Source organism: Orcinus orca, chromosome 9 (genome assembly GCF_937001465.1).
Source record: "Orcinus orca chromosome 9, mOrcOrc1.1, whole genome shotgun sequence".
Taxonomy (NCBI): domain Eukaryota; kingdom Metazoa; phylum Chordata; class Mammalia; order Artiodactyla; family Delphinidae; genus Orcinus; species Orcinus orca.
In genome coordinates, this window is record NC_064567.1 from 3,465,825 (window position 1) to 3,487,428 (window position 21,604).

Sequence of the window (21,604 nt, forward strand, 5' to 3'; positions counted from 1 at the left end):
CTGTAAAACAACTATACTTCAATAAAAAATACTGATAAATTAAGACTCTCAGACTGTGCTAGGAGCTTATGTTTGGGGCACCTGAGAGCTTTATCCTTTGTCACCTTCCCTAACCCAGGGGGCTCTGTGCGCTCACCTGAGCACATATGTCTCAAGTTGATGGGAAACGCAGGGCTGGCTGGCAGTCACTTCCCTCTCTGAGCTTGCTTCCTGATCTTTAAATTGAACAAGTGTGCCAGACGACGTCTAAAATCCTTTCCAGCTCCAATAGCCTACGAGTCGATGAAACCTGCTTTCTGCAGATACTTGTAATTAAGGCATCCCCATCCTTCTGTAGAATTTGGTGAAGGGGAGAAATTCTCCTAGTGATGTGATCTTGGAAGACTTACAGACAAACCTGCACGAAGTGAGTTCCTTTAGAGAAACCTCTCTTTTCTACTTTGATTTTGTAAAAGAGTCCACAGGAGACCAAATGAATATTTATTTGGCCACTCAGATAAATCAATAAACACAAAGTAAAAACCCTCTTTCTTCTACCACTTATCTAGCGCTGGCCTAGCTTCCCTTGCAGCAGGCCTGCTGGGGCCCCCAAGCCGTGCTGCAGCTCCAGCGGGGACATGCTAACCCCCAGCTCTCCCCCCACCCCACATCCTCAAGCACGTGGCACTGGACACCTGGCTGCTCATCAACTCAGGAGGGCATCTCTTTCCAAGCAGAGTTCTATCAATATGTAGGAGCCAAGAGTTAAGGGAGCTCTTTGCCATGAAGACAGACATGCTCAGGAGGGCACAGAAGGAAATGAATCAAGCTCGATGAAATGGAGGCCTCAAAACTGAACCTCAAATCTGGAGCATCACACCTCATTGCAAGTACATCTCGATCAAACAGAAGCCCAACGCTCCTACCTGTGAAATCTGAGCAGCTTTTCCCCTCTGACTCTCCTTGGCCACCTTGTGGCTGAAACTCTCATCTGCCCTGGGAGTGGGATGGCCGGACCACCTCCCCTTCCTTTGCTGGCTCTGACCGTCTGTTTTCTGTCCTCTTCTCTTTCAAAGTTCTTTTCCTACATGATCTCATTCAGGCCCATAATTTCAGCAATTACAAGAATCTTTGGTTCAGCACACTCCAAATTCATTCCACACACACTCCCAAAGCTGGAATTTACTCTTCACCATCCATTCCATGTGGCTGCCTTGCCTACACTTACAACACTGCTCAGAGTCATGCCCTCTTTCAAGACACCTCCACTCCACCTCCGGGAAGGGACGTCCACCTGTGCCTCTGATACTTCTCTTCATCAAACCTCCCTCACTCTGCCTTGGCCAGGGAGAACCAGATGGCATTTTCCCGAATGAGGGCACTGGGCTTTGATTTTTCCAGGGCAAGTACAGCACGATCGGAAGTACTCCCCACACAATCATGCCACTTGCTGGCCTCCTTTACTCCCCATCACTTCCAGATAAGTTTCAGCAACATTCTTAGCCCCCTGCAAGCCCCCCGGATGTCTTTTTCTAGCAAAACTCTACACTACTCCTGTATACACCCTACACTCTCCCTAAGCTGCACCCCTCAGCCTTATCCAAACATGCCCATGCTTCTTTGTGTGTTTGGCCTTGGCATTCTCTCTTTCTTGAAGGCCCTTTCATTTGTATTATATTATATTATATATTATATTATATAATATATTACATTGGCCAAAAAGTTTGTTTGGGTTTTTCCGTGAGATGGAAAAACCAGAACGAACTTTTAGGCCAGCCCAGGATTGTATTATACTGACAGTATATTTCTATTGGAACACATGCATGTAGTGACTTACTAACTTATGTCTAGCATCCCAGGCCCAGTTAGAACCCAACCTCGTCCACAAGACACCCCAACCCCCCACCTGGACAGAAGCTCCGCCCTTCTTTATGCCACTTGAAGGGCTCACCCCAGAGCCTGGCAGAACGGAAGGCCATCGGCATCTGATGGCTTCCACCCCTCCATCCCAAGCCTCCCAGAGCATCGACCCGCCCCTCAGCACCTATCTATCACCCGCTACTGGGCTGTTTGTGTGCAAAGACAGACTCGCTGTTTCATTTTCTGCAACTAGACGAGCACACTCGTTTGCCCAGAGTAAGCCCTCAAGAGAAACGCTCAGAATGATCCCTTAGTATTTTGTCCGCAGCCAAAGTATAAACAAACTGACACCTGGTGCTGAGTTTGGGCAGTTCCAAGTTCTGATATCCGAACAGTTTCATTTCATCTTTCCAACAATTCTGGGAAGTTAATAGGGAAGACCTGATTATCCTCATTTCACAGAAATGATAATGGAACCTTGAAAAATTACAGGACTTAATCAGCAGAACTGTAACCAAATGAGGAAAGTGTTAGAGAAATAACTGAGATGTCTGATTCAGGGACCATTTTACCGCATGGTTGCATTTGAACATGAGTGCTATGCTGAAACAAAATCAATGACACAAAGAATGCCACAATGGGCGTTAGTGCCTGGGAAGTAACTTTCCTCAGGACAGAGGATTCCTCCTCCCCCTCCTACGAAAAAGAAAGGTGACAACTGCAGAAATAGTATGGCTTCTCTTCAATTTCCGAATCCAAAGATTCATTATCACTGGTGCCTTGTTCTCACCCACCTAGCACATGTCTGAAACGACTGCCATTTATTTGAGTTGGTTGCAACTTAAATATTCTGTTCACTGTTAATTACTGAAGCAGCTACTATTCACTGACAAAGCCCCACTGCACAGCTCACATCAATGCAGGGTTGTTGAGAGACAAGACCTCTCCAGGATTGGGTTGAAAAATTTTACTCTGGAGAAACAATATCTTTCCTTCTAAAGAGAGCACTTTTTAAATTTGTTTTCCTACGCAATCAAATGTGCCATGTAAAAATGACCTTCAGTGTACCCAAGTCTTTCTGTGTTTAGGAAGGGAACTTAGGAGACAGAAGTGGTAAATGAACAAGGTCTGCAAGACGTAATTTACCCCCAAGAAAATTATGCCTCTGTGACACCAGAATTTGATACCCTGGTAGATGAGTGACATTCAGATGCACTGATGCACCTAATTTTCTGCCTATTGTGGGCGTTTCACTTTGCAAAATGAAAGCAGCATAACCAGAATCAGGAGAGAATGAGAGAAATGCAGGCTGCCCATTCACTTGAGATGGAGAAAAAATTATGATCATAAAGTGGAAAGGACCAAGAAATATGAAGAGAGATTAATATTTTCTTCATAGGATCATTCTGGTGCCTAAATACAAGGGTGATCAGACGGGTCACGAAGGCACTTTGAAGTACAAATCAAAGGAGACACCATGCTAGCATCAACGTACAAATGCATCTCTAAGAGCAGGCTGGCAGTGTGACGGTCTAGCATGCCAATTCTGGAGTCGAATTCACCTGGGACTGGATCCAGGCTCTGTTACTAATTAGCTGAAAGATCTTAGGCAAGCTATTTAAATGATGTGCACCTCAGTTTCCTAGGTTTTTAAACTGGGGTTAAAAACTTCATGGAGGTATTGGGAAGATTGAGAAGTTACACATATAAAGTGTCTGGTGCCCTCCTGGCGGATCACAGGTGTGCAAACGTAGCATCTCAATACATGGCCGTTATCACCCTCAATTCTCACCCTCACACATTACACACGCCCACGGAGAGGGCACTGGTGGTACTAACAGTGTGGCCATGCCCAGAATTACCATACGTTTTATAGCATTGCAATTGTTGTATATAAATCTAGAAATGTACATTCAGGGAAAGATTAAGTTGACATGAATACTGCCCACCCCCCAATCTGTTCTATTTCAAAGACTGGCCAAAGGCACTGAGACCCAGAAAGATCTGGGGACCTAGCAGGAGAAAGACGGGTGTTTCTTAGAAAAGATGCCTTTGCTGCTCTCCTCCCCGCACAGACGGCACAAAGCGAACGAACATATTGTACACCTGCTGGCCAGACTTTTTCATCTGCATCTCAGGAGTGTTGAAAAGTAAACAAATATATTAGAACTCATCCCAAACACGGCAACATCAACATTTCCATCAGAATGTGTGCAGCCTCCCCATCAGAAAAGCATTAATCTTGATATTAGCAGCCAGCAGCCATGGCATATGATTTATTATGGGTCATTCACTGATAATTTCTCCCACGGAAATAACATGGCACACAACTTGGGTAATATTTTATTCAATAATGCAGGTGCAGCTTCATGACAAAGACATTACTTTTCAGGGGAAGAAAACATCATTTTCCATCAGTTTGCAGATTCTCCTTTCTAATGAGGAATAAAACCGAAACGTGGTTCTTTTATTCCTTTCTCAGCAGATTGTCCTCTCCATCACCATTTCCATAAGATGAAGGCTACACCTGCCAGCATGCACATTTCTCATCATTCTGGGGACCACTGTACCACTGTTCAGCTGATGCCCATTGCTAGACAGTCAAGGAAAAAGTCATCAGAAGTGGCTTCATTTTGTTCTAAAATAATTAGATGATTCTAAAAGTAGGTCCCATCTCATCCATATTTCCTGCACATTTAGTCATTTATTATAATGTCCTGCCTCTCCTGACAAGTGGAAACTGTGTCAGGAACATCTAGGAAATCAAGGTTATTTATGCTCCAGGCTCTGGTATACATTACGTCAGTTATTCGTCACTACAATCCGTCAAGGGCTGCATTTTTTTTTTTTTTTCTTTTTTTTTTCTGTATGCAGGCCTCTCACTGTTGTGGCCTCTCCCATTGCGGAGCACAGGCTCCGGACGCGCAGGCTCAGCGGCCATGGCTCACGGGCCCAGCCACTCCGCGGCATGGGGGATCTTCCCGGACCGGGGCACGAACCCGTGTCCCCTGCATCGGCAGGCAGACTCTCAACCACTGCGCCACCAGGGAAGCCCAAGGGCTGCATTTTTATCCCTGCTCCAATATAAGCATCAGACAGCATCCCTTTGTGCCCAGGAAGGTGCGAGATGATCGGTTTTTCTCCCAGAAGTTACAGGGAAAAGAGGAACATTTTCTTTCCTTCCTTCCCTCTGTCTCTTCCTTCCTTGCCCCAAAGCAGAAGAAGCTCCCTGGAGTGTCTGGGCACAAGGGTCTCTTCTATGGTCCTAGCACTGCAGTCACCAGTACAGGCTGGGGGTTAGATGATAGAGTTTGAATCCCAATTCTGACCTTGCTGGCTTGTCACCTTGAGCATGTTACTGAACATCTTTGAGCCTCAGTTCTTCACCTGGGGACACTTATAACTCCTGCACAGAAGGTGTTCTGAGTATTAAGAATATAATGCATATGGATTGTTTAGCAGGGCACCATGCATATAGTAAGAACACACAATCATAGCCATTACTACTTTCATTTGTGCTATTATTTCAGTGCCTGGAGAATCAAATCAGGTCAATTTTTAAAAATTCAGCAGAGTGTATTCTCACCTAAAGGTTATGAGAACTTTTTAAAGAGCAATGAATATAAAACCTAGAGTTATTGGGTCCAAAAGGAGAAACAAAAATGCCAAGAGTTTCCTGTGTGCCATCCAATTCCAGAGCTTTCCCACAACCTGCTCCCCAGCCCCAGCCCCAGCCCCAAGTCCCAAGTCCCATGGACAAAAATGGAAAAGACTAGATGATAATTATAAGCAACTCTTTATTGACAAAACACTCCCCCTGAGTAACCTATAAGTGTTTTTATTGTCATAAATAGTACTTGGTCCACAAACCAGAGTCAGTTTGCACTAGAACCTTCCAAGGCAAGGGCTATCATACAAACTCTAATTGTTTCCACGATAAGCTTTAAGCCCCAGTGTGGACCATTCAGATTGTAATTTGTTTCCTGGTGGAGGTTCTCCCATTGGGACAGTTAAAACTCTATCTTAAGACAGAAAATGTCCCACCTAAATCCCTCAGCCATTTAGACTTTTGGCCCCTCAAGAGTCTAGACTAGTTCTCCACACTGTACATTTCTAAATAAGTCCAGTTCACACAGTCTTCTATAGGAGACTATAGAAGAATGCAGACATTTGAGAGAAGAAAAACGTTTACATTTTAAATGTAAATTAAAATCATCAAAATGACTCTAATTTAGGGTTTATGCTTTAGATTTATTTTCTTCTGATGAAGAGTGGAAGGCAACACTTTCACCTCCTGAGTTCTCCTTTAAATAGCTCTTGACCCACAGCTGGCCTGCCCTGAGGACTCAGACTCTGGCCCTGAATTCTCACAAAGCAATGCCTTCGCCATGGAACTTGCGGCCTTGGAACTTTGCAAACTGTCTGCGGTTCCTTCGTCCCTCCATCCTCTAATTCTACACAATTATAACCCTGTGCCTCCTGGGGTCTTCTCTAACCCGAATACAGCAACACATCAATTAACCAGAAAGCTCTGGGAATGAGGCTTGTGGTTAATTTAATTTTCTAATTAACTGAGGACTAACAAGAAACACTGTTTAATTTTCCATTGAAAGTTTCCCTATATTGGTCCAGCTTTTACCTTAGTGAAGTCAAACAAACAAAATCCATCTAAGACCTCACTGCCTCCCTGGAGCCCAAGACCACCCCTCACTGAATGCGAGTCTAGCCAGAGAGAATGTGAGGAAGGGCAGCAAATCCACTCTCTATCTGCACAAAATAGCTCACATGGGTTGCTTTACGGTCACTTGCTTCTTAGAAGTGGAGTTAACAAAGGAAAGAAAAGTTAATCAATGGAGGGTTTTGCTCAGTTAAATTACAGATATCTACTTCTTAGCTGAATACCTATTGAAAGAGTTCCTTTTTTGATATGGCATCTCAAGTGCTTTAACAAACAACGAGGCTTCCTTCTCCTGTGAATATAATGTTACTGTAACAGGGAAGAACTAATCTGACTCCATATTAGATGTGTTCCTTTTCCTATGCTTAGTCATGCTGGCTCTGCACCTTTTGTAAAACAATGTTGCCTATAGCCTGAAATATACATGATAGCCTATTCTCAGGGCTCTGACCTTTAAGAGTCCATTCATACAGAGATTAAAAGCTGCAGAACAGAGAATAACATTTGTTTTATTGGAGGTTAACAGAAACATGTGACCTGACCTATGTGGACAAGAACAAAGGATTCTGACACCAAGAAGTTTGCAACAACCAACCACGGTCCTCCCTCACCTTGCCTTTAAAAGTGCTTTGCTGAAACCCTTCAGGGAGTTTGGGGTTTTTTGGGCATGAGTCACCCATCTCCGTGCATGGCCTGAAACTCCAACGTTTCGGTTTGTCTGGCCTCACTGTGCATGGGGCACAGGAACTCATGTTCAGTAACAATACGGAGAGGACCACTGTCATGAAGGGGGACACTGCTGGCTCCTCTGGCCACTACGACCCTGGTCACGCCAAGGTGGCCTCTATGTGTGCTTCACTCAGAGAACCCCTAAATCAAGTCACCAACGTGCCCTCTGCAGCACCCAGCCTTCACCCTCACCAATTTTAAGAACTGACGTCTTTGCTTATAAATATTCCCAGGCTGAGGATGCGGGGGGGGGGGGGGGGGGGCAGTGACTACCTGGGGGAGGGGGCAGGTCAGGGGGGTGATGAGTTTTTCCAGGTGGGATACAAGGAAAGTCTGAGGGAAGGGGAAGAATTAGAGGTTTCTTGCCTGACTGACACAGATTAATGGAGGTCGTGCTCCCTGAAAGATGAATTCAGGAGAAATAGGCAGTAAGAGGAGGAAGGTTTGAGATGCACTTAATTTGAGTCTGGGAAGTGTCTGCTGATAATGAGTAATACCCAGTAGGGGGCTGGAAGAGTCTGGAACAGGGGCCATCATTCATCAGGCATGAGTCTGGAGGTGATGCTGAGGCCGTGCAGGCTGGAGGGACCAGACAGAGAGGGCACAGGGGGCCGGTATAGAGATGGCTGGTACACAGCAGCTGACCAGCCAGCGGAAAACTGAGGGCTCCACCGCCCGCCCAATGCTCTGTGTGAAATACAGGAATTCTAAGCCCCAGCTCCTGCTCTTGAGAATTTTATGGTAGAGCAGAACCAATACATGTGATATTGCGTACAAAACAACAGCACACATACGAAATCGGGTGCAAATACAGGAGCGCGACGGCGGTAGCAACGTTCACAGAGAATCCCACAGTCAGCACACACCAACGGCTTTACAGCATCTTCTCACTTGATCTGTCCATTGAGGTGGGTGGGCCTCTTGCCCCCATTTTACAGATGACGACACTTAAGTCTGAGGCATAAAGCAACCTGTTGAAGGTCATGTACTTAGAAAGCGCAGAACCGATCTCTGGTTGCACGAAAATCAATGACAGACTGTGTGTTTGCCTCCAGGCCCTGCAGGTGAGGAGGTGAGAGGCAGGCAGGCCGGCCAGGGCAGGAGGAGTCACGGGGGACCGTGTGTACAGCGGTTAGCAGGTCAAAAATAGGAGGCTCTAAAGGGAAAGCAGAGGGGGTGGTCGGCAGCCCAGAGAGGATGGGGGCCAAGGACAGAGGAAGCCGTTCCCTGATTCCCGCTTCTCCCAGCCCCACACCTGCAGGGTATTTGCTCCTGGGACTTCTGAGGCTCCATCCCGCCTTGGACATGATTCCCTCTTATGTTGCCTGGAGTTTTACAATTTATTGAGCACAGGCAGATCTTGTGGCTTCTCTGATCCAATGCCTCCCATCTTCACTCAAAATAAAACACAAAGCCTTACACTGGTGAGCACGCTCTGGACCCAGGTGATCTCAGGGCCACCCTCCCCTAATTTAGGTAAGAGACCCACACTGATCTCCCATGGATGTCACGCTTTAACCCCCTACTCTATTTTTCTTTATATCTCTACTTGATACTACATATTCACTCATTTATTATCTTCCCAACTTGGATCTAAGTAACTGTAGAGTAACTGGTAGATAGTAGATGCTCAATAAATTGTTTGCTGAATTAATAAATAGATGAATAAAGGAATGAAAGCCTCCAACATCATCTGATTAAAGATAAAAGTCCTCACTGAAGGTATGCGTTTGAACATACCTTCGGGGATATAGTAAAAAAAAAATAGACTATTTTAGAGTCATACATTGTAAACATATATATTTTCAATAAAAGCCATTCTTACGCGGCTACTTATAATGTCACTGTCACTGTCTAGAAATTCGGTCAAATTGTATTAATCTGGCTTTTGTGATAATCACCCATCCAGCTTCAAAGCTTAGATATTTAATCCTTTCAGAGAAAATTCATTTGCTACATATGAAAATTACCATGAGAATTTTAATTAAATGAATTTTGTCTAAGAATGAACTTGCCGATTATATTTTGGGAATGTCAGAATACAAGGAAAACCAATATATTATGTCCTATATCTTCAAAATATTATCTAGCTCAAAATTTTGAAAATAAAAATCCCCCCTAATTCTTAGTTTTCTAAATATTTAGGTGCTGAAATAAATCACCAAATAGTATAAAATACATTATTGTTTGACACTAATTTCAGGACACAAAAGGCTTATTGCCAAGTGCAAAGAGACAATGAAATGAAAGCTACTTTATGAAATTATTAGAACACTGATCTCTGCAGTGAAAGAGAATTTAAGTAAAACATTTTAGAAATCATAAGCCCATGCTGGGTAGATGAAGTCATCTCAACTTTATTAATTTCTAACCGATTGTTTTCACCCTAAAATGAAACCTCTAAATTTCAAGGTATGATCACCGCGGAAGCAGTAACACATCTATTTAGCCCCCTTCTCTTATCCCTGTATGAGGTCCCTGGGTGAGTAGCCAGCATTGCCCGCGACTTTTAAAGTCCTCCCTCTGTTTTCCCCCAGTTGCTCTGGAATTGCTGAAATCAGCAAGAATGCCTTCCTAAATAGTTTATCGACGTTCCTACATAAATTAGATACTTCAGGTGAGGGTGCTGTGAACTCCATAGAGGCTGCGTGCTCGCTATGGGGACGATAATCCGTCAACATGAAGGACAGTTTTCAAAGCAGCTCACAGGCTGGCGGGCCCACCGCCTGGAGAGAAGGCAAGTGCTCGGGACTGACATGGGCTCTCGGGACGTCGCTGGGTCGCTGGCAGTAGGGAGCATGTTTGAGCAGCAAACACGTCACCAAGAAATAGGACAAAAGCCTTTGACAAACGGAAAACTATATTAAATTATCCAGGTCCTATGATCTTAACTCTACTTAAATGGCACCAGATGTATGTTTTCTTCACCTGGAATCAACTTTCCATTATCATTACTAGTCACAAACCTACATTTCCCTCAAGAGCCTACTCAAAACTCCATCCCCACTCACCCGTCGGGGGGACGACTCCCTCCAGGCTCGTGTTAGATGTGGACCAGGTTGCAGAGAAGGCTGCTGGCTGCTGTGAGGGAAGGTGTTTTCTGTCTCTGAGCCCACTCTCTCCCTTGTCAAATAGGGAAGATAGACTCAAACCGTGGTTCCCAAGCCTGGATTGTCATCTGAATCAAAAATAACCCCCCCGGATCCCACCTCCAGAAGTAATAACTCCCAGCGTCTTGGGGGAGACCTGGACATTTTTAAGGGCTCCCAGGCATCTGGATGATCATCTTAATTCAGAAACTATTGAATCCCCAGATTACCATGGTCTTCAACGGCAGAAAAGAGCTCTCCTGAGAAGATAAATATAGCAGGACAAGGTGTAGGGAATAACTGAGCATTACAATTCATCCATTCAGTGAATATTTTTTGCGTTGCGGCCGCCTGCCATGCCCTCTTCTAGGTGCTGAGTATATAACAGTGGATACAAAAGTAAGCAATTCCTGCCCGGACGGAGCTTCCCTACCGGTGTCAGATGGTGCTAAGGGCAATGAAAAAATAGCGACAAAGAAAGATAGGAAAAGTGTGGTGCGCTAGGGTACAGGTGGTTAGTGTTGGGCTGCTGACCCACGTAAAAGGGCGTAAAGAGCAGAGCCCGGAGCATCCCAACGCCAAGGGCAGTCTCCCGAGCGCTGGGGGCTGTGACAGCTGGGATGCGAGAGGCGGGGACGGACCTGAAGGAGCACATTCTGCCCTCCTGCCATGACAACGAGGGGGCTGCCTCAGCTCTTACTACAAGATAAGCGGTAGGAACCTACGTGCTACAAACAAGCGGAAGCCCTGAGTTCCGGGCGGACCACAAATCCTGCCGAGACGCTGTTCCCATGGGCACTCGGAGCTGGCCAGAGACGGTCACCACGGGCCTGGCCGCGCTCACCTGCTAACCCTCCTTTGAGCCTTGGCTTAGATGCTCACACCTCTAGGAAGCCGTCCCAAACCCTCTCAAGATTCGGTCAGAAAGCCTTCCCTGGACGCTTGCAGCGTCCGTCCTCACCTTGTAGCAGTTGTGGAGTCAGAAATCGGTGGCCTCCACTCCCTTCCCTCCTGGTCTCGCGGCTCCTTAAGGGCAGAGCTGTGTTCCTGCAGGTGCCCTGGAACCCAGTGTAACAGAGGTGGGGCGGCCGCGCGGCTATTAGCGCTGGACGCTCAGCTCGAGACACTTAACGCGGGACAGACCCTCAGCTCGAGACACAACACGGGAGACACCCTCAGCTCGAGACAGTAAACGCGAGACAGACCCTCAGCTCGAGACAGTTAACGCGAGACAGACCCTCAGCTCGAGACAGTTAACGCGAGACAGCCCCTCACCTCGAGACCCTCACCTCGAGACAGTTAACGCGAGACAGACCCTCAGCTCGAGACAACGCGAGACTGGCCCTCAGCTCAAGACAACGCGAGACGGGCCCTCAGCTCGAGACAGTTAACGCGAGACAGACCCTCAGCTCGAGACAACGCGAGACTGGCCCTCAGCTCGAGACAACGCGAGACGGGCCCTCAGCGCGAGACACTGAACGCGAGACGGACCCTCAGCTCGAGACACTGAACGCGAGACGGACCCTCAGCGCGAGACCGTTAATGCGAGACAGACCCTTAGTTCCAGACAGTTAGCGCGAGACAGACGCTTAGCTCGAGACCGCTGGCGCGAAACAGACGCTTAGCTCGAGACCGCTGGCGTGAAACCTGGATCTGGGCAGTTAGAGGTCGCGCTCCGCCGAGGGTCAGCGTTGCAGCGATCCTTGGGCGGAGAGTGTAGTGAGAGGCATATCGCGCCTTCTCCCCGGGGCCCTCGGGGCCCTCCAGGCCCTCCGGCCTCGGGCCGGTGGGTGGGCTGGGGGCCCAGGGACAGCCTGTGTCCTGCAGGGCCCGAGAGCCCTGGCCAAGGCCAGTGCTGGGTCCAGGGCTCGAGGCGGCGGCAAACCTCTCTGCATCCCCAGCTCTGAGACCTGATGGCGGTGGCGGCAGTCTGCATGGGTCTGCATCGCCTGGTCCACCGGACCCGCCCCTGCCGTTTGGGCGGCTTGAGAAGATGGATCGCGGACGCCTGGCTCCCTCAGTGATGATGGCTGGGCAAGGCCTGGGGACCTGGCCCTGAGGGCGCTGCCAGCTGAGAGCTGTCTCTTCAGCAGAGCCGGGGCACTGGCGGGAGGACGCAGCCTGGGTGCTGGGTGAACGTCCCCTGGCAGGGTGACTGGCCCACGCAGGGACCCCCTCCTCTTAGCCAGGACGTGGACCTCGGAGGGTGAAAGTTGAGCCTTGGGACCTTGCTCTTTCTCGTCAGAACAGAGATGACATTTGTTTTGGTGGAGATTTACAGGAACACGATGAGCTGACTGTGACCTGACCTCAAGAACAAAGGATCTCACACCAAGAAGTCTGCAACAACTAACCACGCCCCTCCCTCACCTTTCCTGTAAAAGGGCTTTGCTTAAAGCTTTGGGGAGAGTTCAGGGTCTTTAAGGCATGAGCCACCCGTCTCCTTGCAGGGCCCAGCAATAAACCTTTCTCTGCTCCAAATTCCGACGTTTTGTAGCGACCCACAGATGTTTGCTGAAATGAATGACTGCCTTCTTCTGCCTCTTGGTTAATGATGTATGTCACTTTCAGAAGTTGCCTGGGGTTCACAGACCAAGAAAGACCTAATTCTAGAGCTAAGATGATGTGCTCGAAGTTTTTATAGGTTAGTTTTTTCTTCTCACTCTTTCATCCTCTGACCATGTCCTCTCCCATGTCCACATCCTGGCCCCTGTAACATGGCCATTTCTCACCACTCTGGCTTCTACATTCTGAATACTTGCTCACTCCACCCAGAACCCCATTCTGAAGTCTTCCTGTCTTTGGTCATCTGCTCGTTCCTCTGCACTGTAATTACACAGGGAAGGTGCTGCTTCCTTCAGTCCTGTCCCAGCTCCATGGAGGCGCCAATAAGTGTCATATATTTGGAACCACTGCCACTTTGATTCTCCTCTGCTTTCTCTAATTAGGTGAGGTTTTTGCATCTCTTCTCCTGAGTTAACCTACTTCTTATGCATTAAACAGAATGATCCGGTGAAGATCTGGAGTCCCCTTTGTTTTATAAAAGTTGCCTACTCCTTGACCTTGGTTGTCAAGGGGGGTTTATGTAACTTCCACACTCATCTATGCAAAGTCTGAAGCCTGAAGCAATGCCAGTACTGCCATAACGTCCAGTGAGATCTGGATCTGGTGGAGCCGATGGGCAAGTATTCCATGGAGGAGACAGACGGAGACAACCGTGAACTTATCCCGGGATGAAGATGCTCCCAGGCAACGTGGGGCATCAGAAACACCAAGGCATCCTGGATTGTTGCAATGAAAGAAATGTTACATATATAAATACAGACTCTCGGAATATCTCCTGTAGAGTTTAGAAAGGTGATGTGATCCTGTTTGCCACATCAGGGAAGACAGGGCAGAGACACCAATAGAATCCACCAAGATTCGGTGTGTCAATCCAGTCCATGTCTTTAAAAATACCTCAGAAGGCCACAGAGACTGAAAAAGGCACTAGTAACACTTTTCAAAAATATACCCTGTAATTCTGCTAGAAAGGATTGGCATTCTGGAAGAATGATATCATGAAGACCAGCCCACAATCAGGGGAAACAAAAAATGTGATTCTGCGGTACTTCCTGCTTTCTGTCTAAAAGTATCTGGTGAGCTCATCAAAGCTGTCGCTGTTCAAAGGCTGGGAGAGACCACCCTCCTGCCTGCCTACCCCCCCGCCCAGGGCCCTGTTCAACGGCTGGGAGAGACCACCCTCCTGCCTGCCTACCCCCCCCCCCAGGGCCCTGTTTATTGGGTAGTCAAACACCATCCTTTTAGCTTTCTCCATGAATGCTCCCTGACACCAGTTTCTGTGTAAGATTCTGTCACTGTTCCGAAGAATTCCTCTGTACACAGGTGCCATCCATGGGAAGCAAACCTCTACTGATGAATCTCAGCTGGGCAGAGCCGTAATTCTGGGCGTGTCATAGCCTGTGCCCACCAGGATCTCATCTGAACCTCACAACAGCCCAATGACATAATATTTAGCATGTCAACTGACACAGGAAGGAATTTTGTCTCGCAAAGATTAAATGACTTTCTCGGCAATTGGGGGAAGAATCTGATCTGGAATCCCACTCCCATCAGCTTTGCCTCCTTTCCCTGTAGAAACTGATAAACATGGACTGATGGATGAGGTGGACGGGGGAGCAGAGTGATGCCAGACCACTCATCTTGCGTGGAGTAGGCATGGAGCTAAGTGTTTGATGGAAAATGTCTAGTTTAAAAAGTAACACTTTTATTTCTTGGAAATAAAACTCAGTTAATACGCTCATCTGATTCTCAGTGGTTTTCCCTAAAAAATGGATAATTTAGCAAGAGAGTGAGCCGACGTGATGTACAGTTGACCCTTGAACAACTTGGGGGCTTAATCCGTGTATAATTTAGAGCCGACCCTCTGTATCTGCAGCTCCTCAAATTTAACCAATCATGGACCATGCCGTCCTGAAGTATTTACTGTTGAAAAATATCCACTTGTAAGTGGACCCGCACAGTTCAAACCCGCTTTGTTCAAGGGTCAACCGTAGTATGAGAAGGTTTTTCGTCTTGTTCTCAGTGGCCCTGCGGGCTGGTCTTCCAGCCTCCTCCAGGCACTGCCCTCCCCTTGTCCGTCTGTTCCCCCCTCCCAAATCCTCTCCAGCATTCAGGTGTCTGCCCAAGTTCAGGCTCCTCTGCAAGTCTTCCCTGAATGCTTCTGGACCCCAGGGACCTCCTTCTCCCAGAGGCACACATCTGCAGTTGGTGCCGTTTCTCGTAAGGATGCCTTAAATTGTCTTCTACTCTTGATGCCTTTCTGCCTCGTTTCCTGACATCGATTATAACCTTCCTGAAGGCCAGGGGATGCCACTCTCTCCATCCTTAGAAGGCACAGTCTTTGCCTTTACAAAGCTCTGCATCTGAGTCCTAGCAACACATACCAATGCCCTTGTTCAGCTCTCTGACCTCAACTGTCAAATGAAGACAACCACACAATACATGTAAGGGTTCAACGAGATCCATGTACAAAGTTCCCAGCTGAACGTCTTCGTAAAACAGCTGCTCAATGCTCGTGGATTGAGAGTGACTGTAAGCCTATCACCCGGGGGTGTCAGGTGGTCCTAGGCCCTCGCCAAGGAAGTTTAAGAATCCTTTCACAGCTCTACGAGACAGTGATTATTTTAAATAATTCACTAACGTTTTTTAAACTGTTGAGTCATAAGTCATAAGGAGACAAAAAGCTCCGCTGTATTTTTTCATATAATTATCAACAGTGCATATAACTTCCATATATTAAAATACTTTGCATGTAGGAATAATCAGCATATGCCCTAGAAGGCAATCCACAGGAAACACTTAAGCATCAAATAATGTTTAAAAATAGGCACAAAAATGTGAGTGTTTCTATTAACGGGAGGATCCAAAAGGCAAATGGAGAGCGGGGGGCTACAAAGTGAGGGACAGGAAATTAGGGTATTTTGTGAGTCTGTAGTATTCCGTTCAGAAAGGCATGATATAGGAATTCCAAGTATGTGCTCATTTACCTTTCAACTTCAGCCTGAGAATGGATTAATAGTTTTCTGATTATTCACTCTGGGCTTTGCCAGAAATAGTCACATGTGTGACTACGCCAGGTGTAGTCTGTGAATTATGTTCCACTTTATCACCAAGTTCATTGTGATACACTGAATCTGATCGGCTAATAATTCTCCCTCTGATATGGTTTGGCAGGTTTGAGTTTTTCAAGATGAATATTGAAATATATGCCACCAACCACAGGTGGAAAAGAAGGGAAACAATGAAAGCATGTAACTATTGAGTTTACTCTCTACTAATGAATAAAGGGAAAAAATGCACAAAAGCACTTTGCACTGAGTTGAGCTCACAGTGAGGGTTTGTTGTTATTATTATTACCACTACTACTACTGCCATCGTTATTCTATTGATTGGAAAATTATACAGGACAAACCCTTGAACTTGGGAAAATGAAAATTCCTACCAAAGCAGGCATATCTGCTAGGCTGCCTCAATAGCTAATTAAAGTTCTGATGACACCTTGACAAGGACACCATCAGTCAGTGATAGTCATTTCAAAAGTAAGAAACTTGAAACACAAGTTGGCCATCCTTTGCCCAAGGACGCTCTGCACCACCAGACCCAGACCCAGACTCAGAGCATCCCTGGCCGCAGGCCACGCTCTACGGAGAGAGCCACTGGTGAGCATGCCTGCAGTCCCGGCACGCCATAAATATGCACACACTGCTGCTGTTTCAGCAAGATTAGTGCGTGACAAATAGGCTCCCCAAAGCAGAGAGCCCCTCCCCTAGACATAAAAACCCAGTTTGCTTGTAATTTCACCGGGATGCAGTCTGTCCTCCAGATTCCCTTCCTGGTGCATCACACAGCCACCCCGTCTCGGATGAAGCACGGGGCCTCTCTGTGTCATCACATTACACTTGGGGAGAAATAGAGCAGAAGTTCAGGCACCAAGGACAAATTCACCCACAGCTTTGATAGGCCCTCACCCCAAAGAAGGAGAGAAACACGCATTGAGCTAACGGCTATACCGCATTCACTGCAAATACAAATGTAAATATATACACAGGCCGGCACATACACACACACACGAGCATACACACACACACAAACACATGCAAATACATATAAATACACTTATCTAATGAAACACACACACTATACAGAATCGGTTTCACACCCCTGTTCCACTATTTATTAGATTTTTCTATGTTATCCGTGTTACTTAATCCATTTTTCAATCTGTAAATTGTGAACTCAACTTAGGAGGTCTCAACCAGCAACATCTCTTTAAAAAAGGAAGCATATTAATAAACATCAAAGAATAAGTGTAAGGCTTGTTTGATAAAACTTTTGTATCATGTATTTAAAAAAACATACACACACACTGATATATACACATCTATAGGTCCCCCTGCATGCAGATATATATACACATATATATATACACACACAAACCCACATACATGCATGGTTGCTGTACAAAGATTTTTTTTTTATGTGGGCTCACTGTCAAAATTTTGAGATACTGACAACACTACCTGTTAGCTCCCTCCCTTCCTTTAAAATACTTATGCCTGCAAAGGAAATGAAGGCACAGGAGGAAAGGCAGGCAGGGGACAGGATGCTGGATGCCTCTGAGTGGCAGCAGTTCTCGGGTTTGCTCAGTGGCATTTGAGACCCAGAGTATGGAAGCATTGTGCTGTGAAAGTAAGATGCAAAGCCCGCTAGAAACGTTCATGTTTGTGTCCAAGCCCACCTTTCCGACGTCGCCTGTGACACACCCACAGCATCAGTGTTCCTCTCCCACACGCGGGCAGACAGGTTTGGGTGAGGCTGGACACAGATGAGTGGGTGGACACTACTCTGCTGTGGACCCTGTACAGTGTGTGATTTCTGGGCGCCTTCACCCTCTCTGCCCATCTCCACCTCTCAAAGGTGTTGACCACAGTACCTACCCCATCTGCTCACCTGGGGAAGAAGCTAAGATAAAACATGCTTCCCTAGAAAACATAGGGCCAGGTGTGCCCAGAAGTCAGAGATGCTGGCACCAGGCAGGGACTGACCCGGGGCCTGTGCCCCACACAGGACACAACTCGAGAAGCTTCACAAACAGCCCACCACCCCTGCCAAACCCGTCCTCTGACCACTGGAGATTCACAGCTCAGAGGAAAGAAAAATCGCAAATGGATGCTCCCTCTGCGCCCCCAAAGCAATGAAACACATCCATCCCCCAAGAACAGGGTGTTTTAGAGGAGGCAGGTGATCCTACCAGGACCCAGCCTGACATTTTCCCACCGGCAGCCTCATCTGCTCTGCACAGACATCACCTCCCGCCACCTGCCCCAACCCTTTTTCTTTTGAAGAATCATGAAGCTAGGGAAAAGGAGAATAAACAGTGCAATGAACACCTGTATAGACTTCACGGAGACATCACAGTTGTTAACATTTTACTGCATTTATGCTTGTGTACTCTCTCTATAAATACACATACATCTATCTGCAACATACATGTGTAGGTACATACATACACACAGACTTTCCCTGCTAATTTGAAAGTCACTTACAAACACCACCCACAAACAGTTCAGCATGAATTTCTTAACAAGGGCATTCTCCTACACTATCACAGCCAATACCATCATCCCTACGTTATAACACTTAAAATATTTAGCAATAATATAGAGCCCTATTCAGATTCCCTAATTTTTTCAAAATGTCTTTTATATCTATTTCTTTTTATCAAGCAACCAATCACAGTTAATGTTTTGCCCTTGTTGTTTATTCTATTTTATCTCTTTTAACTTAATATATCCTCCCTCTCCCCACCTCAGCACTTTTTAGTTTGTTTATTTTGTTTTTCATGATGACATTGTTTTTTGTTTTGTTTTGTTTTGTTTTTATGGATCCAGGCTTGTCATCTTTCAGAAAGTCCCACAATCTGGATTCATCCGATTATTTTCTCATGATTAGATTCACTTGAACATTCTTTTTTTTTTAACATCTTTATTGGAGTATAATTGCTTTACAATGGTGTGTTAGTTTCTGCTGTATAACAAAGTGAATCAGCTATACATATACATATACATATAATCCCCGTATCTCCTCCCTCTTGCGTCTCCCTCCCACCCTCCCTATCCCACCCCTCTAGGTGGCCACAGAGCTCCAAGCTGATCTCCCTGGGCTATGTCGCTGCTTCCCACTAGCTAGCTATTTTACATTTGGTAGTGTATATATGTCCATGCCACTCTCTCACTTCATCCCAGCTTACCCTTCCCCCTCCCCGTGTCCTCAAGTCCATTCTCTATGTCTGCGTCTTTATTCCTGTTCTGCCCCTAAGTTCTTCAGAACCATTTATTTTTAATCTTCCATATATATGTGTTAGCATATGGTATTTGTTTTTCTCTTTCTGACTTACTTCACTCTGTATGAGAGTCTCTAGGTCCACCCACCTCATTACAAATAACTCAGTTTCGTTTCTTTTTATGGCTAATATTCCACTGTATATATGTGCCACATCTTCTTTATCCATCACCTGAACATTCTTGGCAATATTACATAAGGAATGCTGTGGATTGCTGATTGCATCATACCAAGAAGCACATATTTTGTTCCAACATTGGCAATACTGAGTTTGACCACTTGGTTAAGTGATATTCATTAGATCTCTCCATTAGAAAGGTAATTTCATTTTCCCATTTTTAATTAGTAAGAATCTATGGAATGATACTTCAAGAGTTTGTGGCTATCTTATTCCCCAACCTGTCACTTAATGATTTTTCCCTGGATCACTTATGGTATTGGGAACTGCAAAATCATAATTTTCCAAATCCATAATGTTTTCTCTATTTATTAGAGAACATTCTTCTGAAAAAGAGTCTTCATCCTCTTTACACTGCTCACATTTTTTAAGGTAAACCTTAAAAAACCTTAAAATCTTAAAAAATCTTAAAATCTTAAAAAGTCTTAAAAAACCTTAAAAATCTTAAAGCAAAATTTTAGATCTAAAAATTCACTGTTGCAACCCAGGGAGCTGCTTGTTCTGGGAGTCTGTGTGACCTCTGACTAGGGCACTGCTTGGAGGCAGGTTGTCACATCAGCATGTTTTTCTCTAGGGCCTTAAATCCATCTCTTACTTTTTGATGGTAGTTTGATAGTATATCTATTTTTACATTACTACTTCCAATTTCTTTACTTCTCCCTCTGAAAAGATACATCAGCTTATTCTACTTTGCCGCTTCCACATGCTGAATAAACTATCAGTACTTGGAGAAAAATGTCTGGCAATAGGTAGAAAGTGTTGTATAAAATCCTGCAGCTTTGAAAAATGGCTAACATTCACTCAGAAACATTTGAGTGGCCTCATCATTTTGCTGGGTCCTGGGAAGGAAAGAGTAAAGTAGACACAGCTTCTACCCTCAAAAAGACCTTACCATACCCTATTTCTATACACTAATAAGAAGCTTATTTAAAATTATTAAGAGGTACTTCTATTATGTCCAGAAGACACACCCTAAGATCCCAACCTAGAATTAAGATGAAGTTCCCCTTTTACAACAACAAGCGACGGGGTTGAGCTCTGCACCCAGATTTTCATAGCTGCTCAGCTCACCTGGAAATCCAATGCAGGTGCCCCAGTGGCTCAAGTGGTCAGGTCTACAAGGAATTCATTCAAGTGCATGTTCTAGAAGCTAGATTAAATAATGATTGAGTGTCTGGACTGGCTTTTGTCTCAGCTCTGCCACTAACTGTTCAAATGAAACACAATCACTCAGGGCCTCAGTTCTTCAAATGCAAAATGTGGGTAAGAATACCTGTCCCCTATGGTTGTTATGAGAATTGTGAGTTAACACAATAAAACTGCTTATAACTCCCCTTAGCACATAATACGTATTCAATAGCTATTAGTTGTTATTATGAGGGTTATGATTATTGTTATTTATTTGACTTCTTTGTCACAAAAAAGGTTTGCTATAAGACACAGTAAGACTCCCAATACAACTGAGGCGTCCTCCCCGCATCCCCCACCAGGTGAGGAATATAATATAGAATTACCGACTTTCTCAAAAAGCAAAATGCGGGAAAACTATATACTATTCCAACTGTGCCACACAATAAGAGGAGAAAATCCTCCAGTTAGGGGCCAAATTACAACATACTAATATAGGGGATTAAAGCCTATTATATGGGCTTGAGTTCTCTGAATTCATGAGGTCCAAGCTGCACACTCTTAACCAGAGAGATCAGCTTTATGGGCCGGTGGTCAGACAGAACGGCTCCAGCGAGAGCCATGATGTTGGAAGCAGGTGGACCACTGCGTGCAAACCTGAAGCTACTGTTGTAAGTCAGTTAACCCCGAGGGCTCACTGTATGCAAACAGAACTGACTGAAGTTTCTTCCACAGGATGCACAAGTATTTTTTTACACGCTTCACATATTCATGGGCATCGCTACATGCAATTTTAGCAGAGCTGCAAAATTTTAAGTCTCATAATGTTTAGTTTTTATCTACTGAGAAGGATAACCCGTCTCCCTTTTAACCACATGATGATTAATCAGAGATGATGTATTTCTAAGTATTAGAAATAGTTGTTAAAACACAGGGGTGCTGAAACTGTCAGCATTTACTGACAGCGTGACATTTTATAGGCTGGTGCTGCCTCGTATATTGAATCATTTTCCACTAAAAGTATTTTTTAAGTAGGGCCTGAGGATGGAGCAAGCATCA

General features: G+C 45.5%; 1 protein-coding gene and 1 long non-coding RNA gene across 6 annotated transcripts in view; both read right to left on the reverse strand.

The window, feature by feature from the left end:
• The window catches only part of DPP6 (dipeptidyl peptidase like 6), a 1,028,806-nt gene that overhangs the window by 451,066 nt on the left and 556,136 nt on the right, over positions 1-21,604 (reverse strand). The window lies entirely within an intron of this gene.
• LOC125965346 (uncharacterized) lies at positions 4,408-11,377 on the reverse strand. Its single transcript, XR_007479118.1, has 3 exons — positions 11,297-11,377; positions 10,258-10,369; positions 4,408-4,432 (listed from the first exon to the last, which is right to left on the reverse strand). It is a non-coding gene; the product is annotated as an uncharacterized LOC125965346 (long non-coding RNA).